Below are 12,400 nucleotides of genomic sequence, written 5' to 3' on the forward strand. Positions count from 1 at the left end.
TCATACAAGCTACGTGGTTTCAGCGATAGCAGCGTAACCACCATGGCAACGAAATAAAAAAGGTAAAGATATAAAACTAAATGTAATATACATTCACTGAACGAAGAGTGTGAAAATAAAATGAAAGCAGCCAATGGGAAGAAGAGAAAAAATGTGTTCATTTATATAGGCTTAGATCTGGAGAATTTCAAGCCAATAACAGTTATGTAGGAACCTACTGTATGTGGCACACTGTCACATAAGGATTATGACTGTAAATTCATTGTATGTAATTTATTAAGTTAATTACTTTTCATTGACTTTAAGTGTGCTGTGAATAAGTGCAGAGCACCATGGCTGAAAACATGGCTGTAACTCAATACAATAGTCAATACAATACACCTGTCAATACACCTGTATGTTCCCTTTTATTTTTTTACAAACTCATAGTTGCTTCAGAGGATTCAAGATCCAATAATTTATTGTCATTTCAACTCAGTCGAAGGGGATTTTGATGGTGAGCTCACAAAAAACAAAACACCTCCCACACATTGACCACATTTATACATTACAGTAAATAACATATTACATTATGGTAAACACAATTTTGTACTCATACAGACAGACTAGTGGTGATATGTATGCTTAAATACAGTGCCTAAGCTTTAAAATAGATCAGACCTAGTAAAACAACATGTCTGCACAAGTAATGCAGTAAAGTAATTATATTCCTCCACCACCATGAAAGGTTTATATGATCTGCAACAACATCAGAACCACTTCTTTGGACTTAAAAAGTTTATGAAGTGCTTGTGAACCTCAGGTTCAAATATACAGTCTGAGGATTTTAGGCCAGTTGGGACTTTTTCTACTCTGTGAAGCTTTGTAAATACAGGCCCTTTCATACCAATGCTTACAGTCCTAGTTATCATTGTCATCCTCATCATTATCACCATCATCATTGTATACCAGTGTCTGTATGCTTGACATGGGGAGGGCTTGACACAAGTAGGGGTTGTCTGCAGGAACAATGTCTGGTACATGTGGGTGAAACATCACAGTGGCTTGATGTCGTTTTCTTTCCAGCTGTTGGAGACCTTGAATGAGAGCAGCTTACTGCAGTCCTAAAGATTTAAGGAAAACATAGATTTATGGGAGGAATACTGATCTTTTTTCACAAGTTTAATTAATATTTCATGGACTCAGGCCATGAAATTCTGCAACAATGATTAACCTCGTGATTTGAGCTGTCAAGATGTGATAGTAGGTATTCCTCTACATCCTTTTCATCAACAAACATGCGGGTTCCATGTAATGGATCAACCGCACTTGTACTGGAGCTTTGCTTCCTCACAAGGCCAAAGTTGGCATCCAATGTGACAATCATATCTCCATCCGCCTGGAAAACAAACACTTACAGTAACACTGGTTTTGTACCTGCACTAGGTTTATTCATTTATTCTATTACTATTCTATTATAATACTACATACACAAATTAACTAAGTTTGCAGATATTAATTCTATGCCATTAGTTTAATCAAACAAGAATCACGCTGGAACTATAACCAACCTTTGGACATGCTGGGCATATGGTTCCATCATTTAATTGTGGGCAAATATCAAACAAACTTCTTTGTCGGAAGTGGTGATGCCTAAAATGGGATATGGATTCCCCCCGCTCTGTAGTGTGTGCTAACCTATGGTATAAGCAGAAGTTAGTGAAAACATTACTGTTTCGTATGCTTACATCTGGTTTACTCAGAAGTTATTTTATATGAAAATATAAAGAATACTTTTGTATGTACAATCCTAGATGGTTCCATAAATGTTTACTTTTAGTTTTGATAATGATGTAGTACAATCAAGGAAAAAGGTGTCATCTTCACGTCAATATGGACTCGTCAGTCTTCCATGACAGTAACTGAAATTTTCACTTAACAGACAAGACCTCAAACTGACCTCTGCAAACTGACTTACCTCTGCAAATGTGACGTTATTTTTTCCAGCGCAGGGTGTTGCAAAAAACCCTTAACAGAAACCTGACACTCCAGTGACAGACAAACAAAAAGCTCTAGCAGAGGGATGGAGAAGGCTGTCTGGGGCTTGTCGGCTGTTGCTGGCCAGAGCCCATACCTTAGCAGAGTTCAAGTTTCTGGTTCACACGCACACATGTTGACTGTAACGGTGCAGAGCCGTCCTGCCAAATATAAAGAGGAAAATGACATAAAAACATAACTTAGTACTACTATAGAGACTACCTTATCAGTATAAAATAAATTAAATTAAATTTATGCATTTAGCGACTTACAGTGGATTCAGGCTATACATTTTTACCTATCATGATAGTATATAAAGTATACATTTAGTTTATAGACTAAATCACTTGATTGTGTCACATATAACTTAATGTTTGTAATTATTGGAATCAACAAACAACTTTTTTTTTAAATTGTATCACAAATTTTATTAATTCCTTAAAGGAAATCATTACTCCACATGTAATAGGATTAAATTCCTTAACCTGTGAATAAAATTAAATACATTAATATTTTGTATCAGGTAAAATGACAAACCTGTGCTGACAATGACCTTCATGTCCTTTGTGTACACAGCATGGGTGCCATGGCCTTCAGGTAAATATAAGAATAACCCCAGGGAGGATGGCTCATAGTAAACATTCTGTAAGAAAGATGGATAGCTCTAATGTTTTTAAAACAACAAACTTGTGACACTAACAGTTGATACTGCATGGTGCTAAAACAATTTGAAGTATCTAATGAATCTGTTGAAATTACTGTGAGTTTGCTGTCTGTATGCAAGTATAGCAATAGCAATGTAAGACTGTATGCTATTGTTCTTACGTTCCACTTTTCAGGAAGATGCAGTGAATTTCTGTGAGTCCTCTTCAGGCAAACCTCACAAAACACTGCAGTGGAGCTGCACTCAATGCACCTATAATCAGCATGTTCTCGGCAGACAACACACTGGGTAGTGATTGGTGCTGAACATTCAAATGACACCTTAAGCATGTCATCAGTCAGATGAGGGATATTTGGTGCAATAGATAGCTAGATATTGCAAGATAGATAGATAGATAGATAGATAGATAGATAGATAGATAGATAGATAGATAGATAGATAGATAGATAGATAGATAGATAGATAGATAGATAGATAGATAAATAGATAGATACAGAGCTAGCTAGCTATATATATATAAACTGCTCAAAAAAAATAAAGGGAACACTTGTGGATTATATTGTGTTGTTAAGTATTCCCCCTTTATTTTTTTTGAGCAGAGTAGATAGATAGATAGATAGATAGATAGATAGATAGATAGATAGATAGATACACAGCTAGCTAAATATATATATAGATAAATTATAAAAAATATACACAGCTAGCGAGCTATAGAGAGAGAGAGAGAGACTGACAGACAAATAGATCCAAACCCACAGAACTTTATTTTACATTCTAGTCAAGATCCCAAGGTTTCCAAACAGCCGTAAAATACGTCTTGTGTTTAATATTTCTCTCAAGTCAATATGGGTTACATTAGGCCTATGATATGGCTTGAGTGAGGCGTTATCGAGCATACACAATATGCAATAAGCCGGTAAGAGTGTAAAAAGTTTTTACATTTTTACAGTTTAACTTTGCGTTTAACTAGAAACTAAATTCCCCCATTAGCTTCAGACGTAAAAACATGCTTATTAGCAACGTTAATGCTCACATAAAGCATGCAACGTTAACGTAACGACAGGCTAATAACGTAATATGGTCTAGATAACGTTTGCAGACACATCGCAATACGGTTATCACATGTCAACAATCATGTCACGCAATACGAATGTATTGTTTTCCCTTACTGGCTAATTAATAACAGTTTAAATGCTCAGTTTTATCATTTTAATAGTCTTACCTGAAAATATCAAGCTGGAAATTTCGCACGTCATCCAGAAGACTTCGTTTCGTGCGGCTATTGAGCTGCAGGGAGTCATGCTGGGCAGGCATGATGCAGAGATCTCTGAGACTCGTCGCTCCATGGAGAGCCTGACTGCGCAGGTTGCTGACTTAACTGCACGTCTTCATCTCTATCAGCTTGAGGCTTCCGCTCCTCGTGGGATTTCTGCTGAACCCAGGGTTAACAATCCTCCCAGCTATGCCGGTGAGCCCACACAATGCCGTGCTTTTCTCACTCAATGCGAGGTTGTGTTCTCCTTGCAGCCAGCCACCTATGCACAGGATCGAGCACGCATCGCCTACGTTATCTCACTACTATCTGGCAGGGCACGTGAGTGGGGAACCGCCGTCTGGGAGATGAATTCCGACCTGACTAATCGTTTCCAGCTGTTCAAAGAGGAGATGGTAAAGGTGTTTACCGCTCGGTCCATGGTCAAGGGGCGTCTCGCCAGCTCGCTGTGCTTCAACAGGGAAGACGTTCGGTGGCTGATTATGCTATTGAATTCCGTACTCCTTGAGGGTCTCAATTCCAACTTTAAGGACGAGATTTATGCACACAAGATTCCTGAGCAGTTTGATCAGCTAGTGGAGCTGGCGATCCGTCTGGACAAGCGCTTTGAGATGCGTTGTCGCACTCGCGGTCTGAGGACCGAGCAAACAGTAACTCCGCCTACACCCTCTGTTCCTGTTCGGAGCGATCATGAGACGGAGCCTATGCAGCTGGGTGGTATTCGGATCTCGACGGCTGAACGTCAGCGACAGATAATAAACCATCTCTGTCTCTACTGTGGCTCCGATGGCCACTTTGTGTCCTCCTGCTCCGTAAAAGACAGAGATCGCCAGTAACCAGGGGAGTTTTGGCGAGCGCATCTACTCTTCTCCCCTCGTCCAAGACGCGCACTACCCTCTCGGTGACTCTCCGCTGGACCACCTCTTCTGCTTCCTGCCTGGCTCTTATCGACTCTGGTTCGGAAGCAAGCTTCATTGATGAGAGATGGGCACGTGAACATGAAATTCCTCTTACTGACCTTGATGATTCCACTACTGTGCTCGCGTTGGATGGTAGTGTCATTTCTAAGGTTCGTCGCACCACCCGACCGGTGAGTCTCACCATCTCAGGGAACCATCAAGAGACAATTTCTTTTTTTTATTTTTCAATCCCCTTTTACACCTATTGTTTTGGGCCACCCATGGCTAGCTAAACACAATCCCCATATTAATTGGACTAATGGTTCTATCTTGTCTTGGAGTTTTTCGTGTCATGTTGATTGTCTAGTGTCTGCTATTCCTCCTGTTTCCTCTGTTTATGTGTTTCAGGAAGAGGCCGGGGATTTGTCTGGAGTGCCGGGGGAGTACCTCGATCTGCGAGCGGTTTTCAGTCGCTCCCGAGCCACTTCTCTTCCTCCCCATCGACCATACTATTGCGCTATCGATCTTCTTCCTGGTACTACTCCTCTTGCGGTCGGGTGTATTCTTTGTCTGCGCCCGAATGAGAGGCCTTAGAAAAGTATCTCTCCGTGTCTATTGCGGCTGGTACTATCGTTTCTTCCTCCTCTCCCGCTGGTGCTGGTTTTTTTTCGTGAAAAAGAAGGACGGTTCCTTACGTCCCTGCATAGATTATCGGGGGCTGAATGATATCACTATTAAGAACCGCTATCCCTTGCCTCTCATGTCTTCAGCCTTCGAGATCTTGCAGGGGGCGAGGTTTTTCACAAAATTAGATCTATGCAATGCGTACCATTTAGTACGAATCAAAGAGGGAGATGAATGGAAGACCGCGTTTAACACGCCCCTCGGTCACTTTGAATACCGGGTTCTTCCTTTCGGATTGGTCAACGCTCCCGCTGTCTTTCAGGCTCTCATTAATGATGTCCTGAGAGATATGCTTAACGTACCTTATACCTTGATGACATACTAATTTTCTCACCCTCCCTCCAAGTGCAAGTCCAACATGTTCGTCGAGTCCTGCAACGTCTCTTAGAGAACCGCCTCTTTGTAAAGGCTGAGAAATGCACATTCCATTCTCAGTCAGTTACGTTTCTGGGATCTGTCGTTTCCGCTGGGGGAATAAGTATGGACCCTTCCAAGGTTCAAGCCGTCATTGATTGGCCTGTACCCGATTCCCGAGTCGATCTTCAGCGCTTCTTAGGTTTTGCAAATTTTTATAGACGGTTTATTCAGAATTTTAGTCAGGTAGCTGCCCCACTTACTGCGCTCACCTCGGTCAAGTCCAGTTTCACTTGGACCGAGGCGACCCAGTCTGCGTTCGACCGTCTGAAGACATTATTTACCTCCGCTCCTATTCTTATCAATCCTGATGTTGAGAGACAATTCATCGTCGAGGTCGACGCGTCGGATGTGGGGGTGGGGGCGGTACTTTCACAGCGCTCACCTTTGGACGATAAGGTTCACCCGTGTGCATTCTATTCACATCGTCTCTCTTCCGCGGAGCGCAATTATGATGTGGGTAACCGCGAGTTATTGGCCATTCCTCTGGCGTTGGGTGAGTGGCGCCATTGGTTAGAGGGCTCTTCGCAGCCATTCATTGTCTGGACAGATCATAGGAATCTTGAGTATATTCGATCCGCTAAGAGGCTCAACGCTCGTCAGGCTCGTTGGGCGCTCTTTTTCTGTCGATTCAATTTCACAATTTCCTATAGACCTGGTTCTAAGAACACCAAGCCTGATGCTTTATCTCGTCTGTTCGGCTCCTCAGAGGATGCCTCAACCAAGGAGAACATTCTCCCCCGGGAGTGTGTGGTTGGGGCTACCGTTTGGGGGGTTGAGCGAATAGTCAAACAGGCTCTTAACCGCGCTATTACTCCACGACAGTGTCCCAAGCAATTATTATTCGTTCCCAAACCTGTCCGTCCGGCAGTTCTCCGTTGGGGGCATTTGTCTAAGGTCTCAGTTCATCCTGGTGTCAGGGGTACGCTCGCCGTCATTCGTCAAAGATTTTGGTGGCCTACTAGAGAACGTGATATTCGCGTTACGTATCCGCGTGTCCTGTCTGCGCCCAGACTAAGTACGTGGTCGCATATCGCCTTAGATTTCGTTACGGGTCTCCCTCCTTCCATGGGGAATACCATCATCCTCACAGTGGTGGATCGATTTTCTAAAGCCGCTCACTTCATTCCACTTCCCAAATTACCCTCTGCTAAAGAGACAGCTCAGGCGGTAGTAGATCATGTCTTCAAACTCCATGGTCTCCCCACAGATGTTGTTTCTGATGGGGGCCGCAATTTATCTCTCAATTTTGGAAGGAGTTCTGCCGGCAGATCGGCGCCACCGTCAGTTTGTCGTCAGGTTATCACCCCCAAACTAACGGGCAAGCCGAACGAGCCAATCAGATTTTAGGTCGTATGCTCCTCAGTCTACCATTCCAGGCTCCTTCATCCTGGTGTGAACAGTTGCCGTGGGCTGAGTATGCGCATAATTCGTTACCGTCATCTGCCACGGGGCTTTCTCCATTTAATTGTAGCCTCGGTTATCAACCCCCGCTCTTCCCCTCTCAGGAGCTCGGGGTTTCTGTTCCGTCAGTTGAGGCATTCATTCAGAGATGCCATCGTACATGGAGGAGGGTGAGAACTGCCCTTTGTCGGACCAAGGCTCGCTCATGCCGAGCAGTCAACCGTCGTCGCGTTAAAGCCCCTAGATACAACCCGAATTCCGGAAAAGTTGGGACGTTTTTTAAATTGGAATAAAATGAAAACTAAAAGACTTTCAAATCACATGAGCCAATATTTTATTCACAATAGAACATAGATAACATAGCAAATGTTTAAACTGAGAAAGTTTACAATTTTATGCACAAAATGAGCTCATTTCAATTTTGATTTCTGCTACAGGTCTCAAAATAGTTGGGACGGGGCATGTTTACCATGGTGTAGCATCTCCTTTTCTTTTCAAAACAGTTTGAAGACGTCTGGGCATTGAGGCTATGAGTTGCTGGAGTTTTGCTGTTGGAATTTGGTCCCATTCTTGCCTTATATAGATTTCCAGCTGCTGAAGAGTTCGTGGTCGTCTTTGACGTATTTTTCGTTTAATGATGCGCCAAATGTTCTCTATAGGTGAAAGATCTGGACTGCAGGCAGGCCAGGTTAGCACCCGGACTCTTCTACGACGAAGCCATGCTGTTGTTATAGCTGCAGTATGTGGTTTTGCATTGTCCTGCTGAAATAAACAAGGCCTTCCCTGAAATAGACGTTGTTTGGAGGGAAGCATATGTTGCTCTAAAACCTTTATATACCTTTCAGCATTCACAGAGCCTTCCAAAACATGCAAGCTGCCCATACCGTATGCACTTATGCACCCCCATACCATCAGAGATGCTGGCTTTTGAACTGAACGCTGATAACATGCTGAAGGTCTCCCTCCTCTTTAGCCCGGAGGACACGGCGTCCGTGATTTCCAACAAGAATGTCAAATTTGGACTCGTCTGACCATAAAACACTATTCCACTTTGAAATAGTCCATTTTAAATGAGCCTTGGCCCACAGGACACGATGGCGCTTCTGGACCATGTTCACATATGGCTTCCTTTTTGCATGATAGAGCTTTAGTTGGCATCTGCTGATGGCACGGCGGATTGTGTTTACCGACAGTGGTTTCTGAAAGTATTCCTGGGCCCATTTAGTAATGTCATTGACACAATCATGCCGATGAGTGATGCAGTGTCGTCTGAGAGCCCGAAGACCACAAGCATCCAATAAAGGTCTCTGGCCTTGTCCCTTATGCACAGAGATTTCTCCAGTTTCTCTGAATCTTTTGATGATGTTATGCACTGTAGATGATGAGATTTGCAAAGCCTTTGCAATTTGACGTTGAGGAACATTGTTTTTAAAGTTTTCCACAATTTTTTTACGCAGTCTTTCAGAGATTGGAGAGCCTCTGCCCATCTTTACTTCTGAGAGACTCTGCTTCTCTAAGACAAAGCTTTTATAGCTAATCATGTTACAGACCTGATATCAATTAACTTAATTAATCACTAGATGTTCTCCCAGCTGAATCTTTTCAAAACTGCTTGCTTTTTTAGCCATTTGTTGCCCCCGTGCCAACTTTTTTGAGACCTGTAGCAGGCATTAAATTTTAAATGAGCTAATTAAGTGGATAAAAGTGTAAAATTTCTCAGTTTAAACATTTGCTACGTTATCTATTTTCTATTGTGAATAAAATATTGGCTCATGTGATTTGAAATTCCTTTAGTTTTCATTTTATTAAAATTTAAAAAACGTCCCAACTTTTCCGGAATTCGGGTTGTATATTTGCGGCCAGCGAGTCTGGCTATCCACCATTAATCTTCCTCTACAGTCCAGCTCCCGTAAGCTCTCGCCTCGGTACATAGGACCTTTTTCCATTATTAAGGTTCTCAACCCCGTTACTGTCAAACTCAAACTTCCTCCCAGTCTTCGACGCATCCATCCCGTGTTTCATGTGTCTTGCTTAAAGTCCGTTATTCGGATGCCCGCCCGCCCTGTCCCTCCGCCTCCTAACCTTGTTGAGGGTTCTCCTATCTATACCGTCCGCAGGCTTCTTGATGTTCGCCCTCGAGGTCGCGGTTTCCAGTATCTGGTCGATTGGGAGGGCTACGGTCCTGAGGAGAGAAGCTGGATTCCATCTCGGGACGTCCTGGACCGCTCGCTCATCAAGGATTTTCATCGCTCTCGCCAGACTTCACCTTCGGGAGTGCCAGGGGGCGCTCGTTGAAGGGGGGGTACTTTCATAAACCGGTCTCTTCCTTCGGTTTGTTTACCTTCATTCACACATGCGCACACACACACACAGCTGATTATTACACACACGCTCGCGCTGCGCACACACTCTAATCATTCCCATTCATGTTTCTCCCCCTCACCTCTCCCGCAGCTGTTTCCCACTAGAATCAACACTTACACTGATTATCTCTCACCTGATCCTTTTCTCTCTCTAATTCTCTCGGCTACTTCTAGTCACTGTTTGCTCTGTCTTTTGTCGGATTATTGTTGAATGTTGAGCTTACGCTCTGTTTCTTCGTTACGATCTCATCAGCATTTATTCTCTTGAGAATTCCCTAGTCTAGTCTTGTCTTGTCCTGTCCCGTCCTTTCCTGTTGTTACGTTAGTAAGAGTTGGTGATTCACCTTTGTTCTCTGCCCAGTTCACATTCTGTCTGTGGACCATCACTCACCTGCCGTCTGCGAGTTGTTAGCACCGGACTAGGGCGGAGAACTGTTGTTGCTCATTGATCATCTGGCACTGGATTCCGGTCCCTATCATCTGTCCGGCAAGGATCTTCATTTAGTTTTTTTTTCACAGATCTGCGTCTGTTGACGACAGTCTCCTTGATTGAAGTGTTTGAACAATAAACTGTACTGCATAACCTCTGCTTTTGGGTCCTCTATTCAAGACTGTGACAGGGAGACCTAGGCAGGGCCCTGAGCTTGAGAATAAAAGCTTGCCAATGCCAGATATAAGTATGCTGTTCGCTTTATATCAAGAAATGAACAAGCCATGAGGGCTGACTCTATGGCCAGTAAAATGATTAGCAACAATATTACTGACTTTTGGAAGGAGGTGAGGTCCCTCAATAACTGTAAATCTTCCCTTCCTTGTACTGTTGAAGGAGTCTCCGGAGAAGATAATGTTGCTGAAATATGGAGACAGCACTATAGCTCCCTCTTTAATTGTTTAAAACATGATCCACATGTGGAGGACTCTGCTATCAGTAATGAATCAATAAGTATTCTGACACATGAGGTATTTGATGCCATATGGAAATTACCTAACAATAAAGCATGTGCTATGGATTCAATAACTGCAGAGCATCTGAAAAATGCCAGTCTTAGGCTTGCTTCCCTCTTAGCAATCAACTTTACGGGTTTGTTGATCCATGGCATAGTACTTCCAGATTCAATGTTATCTATTCTGCTTGTCCCAGTTATTAAGGACAAAGCTGGAAAAGTTAGCTGCCTGGATAATTATAGACCTATAGCATTGGCCAGTATTTTATCCAAGGTAATGGAAAGAATCCTCCTTGATAGAGTGAGTGGTATATCTCTTCCCTGGATAATCAGTTTGGATTTAAGCCAAACCATGGCACAGACATGTGTATTTATGCTCTTAAGGAAATAGTGAATCTGTATAAGTCTAAAAATTCCTCTATTCTCATGTGATTTATTGATGCCTCCAAAGCATTTGATCGAGTGAATCACAAACAGCTTTTTATTAAGCTAAAGCAAAGGGGAGTCCCTGGGTATATTGTGAGGGTTCTTGCCTATTGGTATGCCCACCAGCAGATGCATATCAAATGGGGGGGGGGGGGGGGTAGCATATCTGCCCCCTTTAGAGTGTCCAATGGTGTTAGGCAGGGAGGAATCTTGTCCCCTACATACATATACTGTATGTATCCTGTCAAGGAGACTTAATGGTTGCAACACTGGCTGTATGATTGGTGGCATGCTGGTGAATCATCTTATGTATGTGTTACAGGCCCCGTGAAGAAAGCCTTGTTTACAGATTAGAAAGTCCTGTGAAAACAGGAAAACTTGAAGAGACAGGAGCAAACGTGTATGCGTCGCACATAATCTCCAGCAACTGTGAGTGCGCCTGCGCAATACAGCTCCTGTATCAGTTCACTTTTTAGAATAAAAGTCCCAGTCCTCGTTTCACTTTTTAAAATAAAAGTCCCGATCTCACAGACCCAACACAATGCTCTATTAAAATGAGCAAATTAAAGGAAAGAAAATGATTTCAATCAGAACCACAAAATTGACATTTTAGGATGTCACATCCTCCCCGACAAAATGAAAAAGGCTCCAGTTACAAAAACTCAAACAATTCAATGCAATATTTTTTTCAAAATACCACTTATTTTGCTCAATATACTGGCACTGTATATGGGAAAGGTGTAAATGTGTTCATTTCAGTGTAAGGTGTAGTCTGAAAGGGGTGTGGTAGGGGATAATGTGTTGCCCACCCAGGTAAGTATGGTAGTGTATATGCTGCTATACTGTGGAGTGCAGGCTGAGTTTGTATCGAGGGTTGACCAAGTGTCTCATATGTGAACATGCTCTTTGGTTTTCTCTCTCTGGCAGATCGTCTCAGTATCATCGGATCTTCTTCTGCTAGATAGTCCCTTGTATCATTTATCCAAAGACTCTCGATTTCACCATCTTCTTCACTCCTTTGTGAGGGTATGGAGCAGTGAGCAGGTTCATCCAATGAACGACTGTTTTGAGTATATCCTTCATGTAGTGACACTTGTATTTGATCTTGCTCTCCACTTGCAGACGCTGGTGTCACCACTTCCACCAGTGGATTCTCCTGACTTGGTTCTGTACTTGGACGGTAAGTATTTTCCCTTCTAGGCTCGGCCCAACTTGAAGGAATCCTCAACCAATACTCTCCAGTGTCGTCCTCGTCTGAATCCGTCTGTTCTCCCCCGTGGTAAGTAAGCTCCTTGCTCTGTCTCTCTCTGTCC

At 43.0% G+C, this 12,400-nt stretch overlaps 1 long non-coding RNA gene across 1 annotated transcript; it reads right to left on the reverse strand.

The window, feature by feature from the left end:
- Positions 1 to 1,077: 1,077 nt before the first annotated feature.
- Positions 1,078 to 1,728, reverse strand: LOC132140277 (uncharacterized). Its single transcript, XR_009433753.1, has 2 exons — positions 1,551 to 1,728; positions 1,078 to 1,378 (listed from the first exon to the last, which is right to left on the reverse strand). It is a non-coding gene; the product is annotated as an uncharacterized LOC132140277 (long non-coding RNA).
- Between the last annotated feature and the right edge of the window lie 10,672 nt (positions 1,729 to 12,400).

This window comes from Carassius carassius, chromosome 5 (genome assembly GCF_963082965.1).
Source record: "Carassius carassius chromosome 5, fCarCar2.1, whole genome shotgun sequence".
Classification (NCBI taxonomy): Eukaryota; Metazoa; Chordata; class Actinopteri; order Cypriniformes; family Cyprinidae; genus Carassius; species Carassius carassius.